Here is a 5,167-nt window from a genome sequence, read left to right on the forward strand (position 1 = left end):
AATAATATTAAAGGAAAATGAAATAAAAAGTACTTAATTAAGATAAATAAAGATAAAAGTGAAAATAAAAATAAAAAATAAAAAGTTTTTAAACATCTTCATAGTTAGATGGTTCGCGAGGTGGGGGTGGCAATGAGATGTGGAAGTGTTGACGAATCTGATGTAGAGTCACATTAATGTGATCAAAGCGTTGAAAACATTGCTACTCAAATCGTGTAAGGCGCTCAGAGATGTCAGAATATGAAGCCGCCGCATGAACTCGATGATGGATGGGTGGTGGCTGAGACGGTGGGTCCTCATGACGTGGAGGGACATTATCAGTAATGTCCTTTGGGTCCTCCTCCTTAGTGGACTGGATAAGGCGGTACTGAGGAAGGTAGGTGTCACGTCGTTTCTCGATCATCCTCATACTTAGCATACTCGAGATGCCTTGTGGGGACATCTGGCCGATGAGAGTGAGGGAGAATGATTGTGCTACTGTGTTGAGGAGCCCAAAGTGCCGAGACAGTCCAGTCACATAGGGCCCGTTAGAGATGACCCCTCTCCTATGTCACTCTGTCTGATGGCGGATGGCAAGGGCGATGAAGTAAGCAAGGTCGAGGACGTGCCCTTTCGCCATGCTTCATAAGAAATAAGCATCGTGGGTGGTGACGACACCGGTGCTCTCTCGTCTCCCTATCAGAGTGTGAGCCAAGATGGTGTGTAGATACCTTAAGGATGGAGGGAGAGCTGATGCCTTGGAGAGGCTAGGATCGTAGGTGGCCGAGGCAGGGACGAGGTCCCTCCATCATTTTGAGGGGGAGTAGTGGATGTGGCGGTAGAGGGTGTCGAGTTCATTGTCGTCCATACACTTATCTGTGTATAGCCCTAGTGCAATCCCGAACTCGGGTACGCCCAACTGGCGTACTAGACCACCAAGGTGGAATTGGACCGTTCCAGGATCGTCGAAGTTGGTCATGACGATCTAAAGATGGAACGTCAAGCAGAGTGCCAATGTGAACTCGATATACGTTGGCTCAACGATCTCAAAGAAGAGCCCCCACGGGTCAGTCGTCAGGAGGGCTCGGACCGCGTCAGCCAAATGAATCTATTCTAGTGCGGCCCAATCAATGTAGTGGCCCACACCTAGGGGTCAGGCCCATAATATCTGATATAATTTTTCCTTGGGTCCCAAGGGAACCTGGAGGAATAGGTGCCTAATCTTTGCGGTAGGACCCGAGGATGACGTTGGTCCTTTTTTCTTCTTCGAAGCTGGGACAGTGGTTTTCCTTCCTCGTGAAGATGACATAGTATATCTGTAGTGAACAAAAATCGAAGTTTAACCAATATGACCCAAGAATAGTATGGAAAATCAAGATTAAATATGAATATTTCATGAGATTGACATACTAGATGATACAAACTAAAACATTTAAATATATCAACTTATAGGATTATAGGAATAATGCAACGGAAATATAAATGAATACATGTGGGTAAGCATAAATTTCATGGAAACAAGGAAAAATGAAAGAGTATAGCATAATGTAGTAACTAAAATGGAAAAATTTTTATAAAACAAGCATGAGTATTTTAATATTCTAACTATGAATATTCATTCAAAATAGTTCAATAGAGTATTGAAATCATGAAATAAGCAACATATTTAAAGAAAATAGAGAGAAAAGAGTAAACAAACACAAAAGGAAGTAGCTTGGGGCATCGGAATCGGTGTTGTAGGTGGCGCACGGGCGTGAGGGGTAGGGCGTGTGAAGTTTGCAGTGGCTAGGGTTAGGGATTTTTAGGGAGGGAGATAATGAATTGTGCGGGGTTTATATAGATTTTGGGGCACACGGCCATGGGGCCTAATTTTTGCCTGTGTGTTTCACGAATTTTGAATTTGGGCGTGTCTAACATTCGGTCCACACCCTATTCTTTGGGCGTGTGGGTGTACACAGCTATGTCGAACGGCTGTGTCTTGCTTCGTTCGCTTCTCCCATGCCCGTGTACATAGGTCCACGCCCATGTTCATTTTGACACTGTCGACCACGGATGGATGGCACGGGCGTTTGGTTCGCCCACGGTTTCAAAGCACTGGAGTGTCGCATGTCCGTGTTGTTTTGGCAGTTTCGCCCATGGCCTTATCCCATGGCAGTGGCGACTTATCGCATCCTGTGTTGGGGAAAAAATTTACACTATTTTAACACGGCCGTAGCGCATGGCCGTGTCTCCTCTTGTGGTGTGAGTATGGCCTACGACACGCTCGTGTGCCTGGCCGTGTGGATGGGAAAACCCTGTGTTTCAAGACTCAGTTAGTAGGTTAGATGTGAAAAACTAGAACTTAAATAAATCATTACTATTAGTGCTCGGGTTGCCTCTTGAGAAGCACTTATTTATAGTCTTAAGCTGGAGTTGCCTCTCTTCTGCATGGTCAAGGTGGTGCGAGGAGTTTACACTCCTTATCCCTGCTATCAACTTTATCAACATAAGGTTTTAATACGAGTATTGTTTACCTTAAATGTGCCAAATTTTGGATGAATTACCTCGACTGTACCATAAGGGAAAATACTGAGTACCGTAAGAGGAATTTCTTCATTAGGTTCAGAAGTAGCAATGCGAGGGTCTGCTGTATCTAGTAGTACTTTGTCTCCAACCTTAAGTTGATTTGGTTATGTATTGAGCTCGTCCTGGATCAGTTTCGGTTTATCAAGTGTTCTTAGTTTCTGTGTTCACCTTTCATCTAGCTCCTCGATTTGTAGCCTTCGTTCTTCATAGATAGGTCCTTTGATGTTGTTTGAACATGGCTCTTGTAGGTTCTCCGAACTTATTTCCTGCAAAGTAGGTCACACCACATGGTCAGTTTTAGTAGAATGATTTATACAACCACCTTCAATTTTTGATGTGTTATTCGAATTACGAGCTTGAAGGGTGATTGTTTCATCTCCCACACGAAGTGTGAGTTCACCTGTACCAACATTAATAATGGTTCTAGCAGTCGCTAAAGAGGGTTATCCTAAAATCAAAAGTGCGTTATTATCTTCTTCCATGTCTAGAACAACAAAGTCTACTGGGTATATAAATTTATTGATCTTAACAAGAACATCTTCAATGATACCTCTAGGAAATCTAATAGTTTTATCAGCCTATTGAATGCTCATCCTAAAGTTTGTTTGGGTTTCCCAAGACCTAGCTGTTTAAACATTTTATAAGGCATAACATTAATGCTTGACCCTAAGTCAGCTAATGCATTATGAACATCTAAACTACCAATTAAACAAGGAATCATAAAACTCCCTGGATCTTTGAGTTTGTTGGGCAGCTTATTTTGTAGAATGGCTGAGCATACCGTATTCAACTCCACATGCGATGCTTCATCTAACTTCCGTTTATTTGCTAGAAGCTCCTTTAAAAACTTGACTGCGTTTGGCATTTGCGAAAGGACTTCAATAAACAGTAAGTTAATATATAGTTTCTTTAAAAGTTTAAGGAATTTACCAAATTGTTCGTTTGATCGGTCTTTCCTTGTTGCATTCGGGTATGGCACATGAGGTTTATATTCTGTACTTACCGGCTTTGGCTCATTGTGGCCTACCTCATCCTTACCTTTGCTTACCACCGTTTCTGGCCTTGGTTCTGCAACTAACCTTTCCTCATCTTCAATGGCAATCACGTTGAGTTGCTCCCTTAGGTTAGATCCAGTGTTGCTTGGCAGGCTACCTTGTGGTTGTTCGAAAATCAACTTGGCAAGCTGTCCAATTTGTGTTTCGAGCCCTTGGATTGATGCTTGTTGATTTTTGAGTGCCGTCTCGGTATTCTAAAAATGAGTTTCTAACACTGAGATGAATTTAGTTAGCATCTCCTCAAGGTTTGACTTTTTCTCCTACTGGTACGGTGGTTACTGAAAGCCTAGAGGGGGTGGTGGTCTCTGATTTCCTTGGCCTCCCCATGAAAAATTTGGGTGGTTCTTCCAACCTGCATTGTAAGTATTGCTATGAGGATTGTTTTGAGATCGAGGATTGTTACCCATGTAATTTAACTACTCGTTCTCCATCTTGTGGCCATAAGGTGGGTATTCTAAACTGCTCGATCCACCTCCATTTGCTTCACATTGCATTACTGGGTGTACTTGTGAGGAACCAAGTAAACCATCAATTTTTATATTTAATAATTCTACCTGATTGGAGAGCATGGTGACCGAATCGATGTTAAAAACGCCAGCTGATTTTGTTGGCTTTGTCTTCATGACTTGCCACTGATAGTTATTTAGTGACATCTCTTCTATAAATTCATAAGCATCTTCAGGTGTCTTATTATTGATAGTTCTGCCAGCGGCTACGTCGATCATCTGTCAAGTCGAAGGGTTCAGGCTATTGTGAAACATTTGGACCTATAGCTAAAGTGGTAACCCATGGTGAGAGCATCTTCGCAAAAGGTCCTTGTATCTCTCCCATGCATCATAGAGTGTTTCTAAATCCATCAGCACAAAAGAGGAGATATCATTACGTAATTTGGCTATTTTAGCCGATGGAAAATATTTTAATAAAAATTTTTCGGTCATTTGTTCCCAAGTAGTGATTGATCTTCGTGGCAACGAGTTCAACCACGTTTTAGCCTTATTCCTCAACGAAAAGGGAAACAACCGAAGGCGAATGGCATCATCAGAAATGCCATTAATTTTAAAAGTGTCACAAAATTCTAAGAAATTTGCCAAGTGAGCGTTGGGATCCTCATCCTGCAAACCATCAAACTGAACAAACAGTTGGATCATTTGAATGGTGTTAGGTTTCAGTTCAAAATTATTTGCAGCAATAGCAGGCCTAACTATGCTTGATTCAGTTCTTGTTAAAGAAGGTTTAGCATAATCATACATAGTATGTGGAGCAGGATTCTGATTAGCAGCAATCGCAGGGGGTAGCGGGTTTTCTTGGTTTTCACCCATCTCCTCGGTTGCGGTTGAAATATTGTCCTCTTGCTCTTCCTCTGTGTATCATAAGCTTCGCCTTATTTCTCTTCCGTTTTTACGAACTATGCAGTAGATCTTACCGTCAAAAAGTAGTGGTCCTGACGGGTTTCTTCTGGTCATAAACTAGAAAAACCTGTCAGCAGAAAATAAATGAAGAATTAGAAAAGAAAATTAAAAAATAAAAATAAAATAAAAATTTGAATTGCAAAAGAAAATGGCTAAAGT

The 5,167-nt window shown here is 41.7% G+C and overlaps 1 non-coding gene across 1 annotated transcript; it reads left to right on the forward strand.

Moving 5' to 3' along the window:
- Positions 1-4,382: 4,382 nt before the first annotated feature.
- Positions 4,383-4,489, forward strand: LOC128294412 (small nucleolar RNA R71). The gene has a single exon (XR_008284724.1). It is a non-coding gene; the product is annotated as a small nucleolar RNA R71 (small nucleolar RNA).
- Positions 4,490-5,167: the final 678 nt, after the last annotated feature.

Source organism: Gossypium arboreum, chromosome 6, assembly GCF_025698485.1.
Source record: "Gossypium arboreum isolate Shixiya-1 chromosome 6, ASM2569848v2, whole genome shotgun sequence".
Lineage (NCBI taxonomy): Eukaryota > Viridiplantae > Streptophyta > Magnoliopsida > Malvales > Malvaceae > Gossypium > Gossypium arboreum.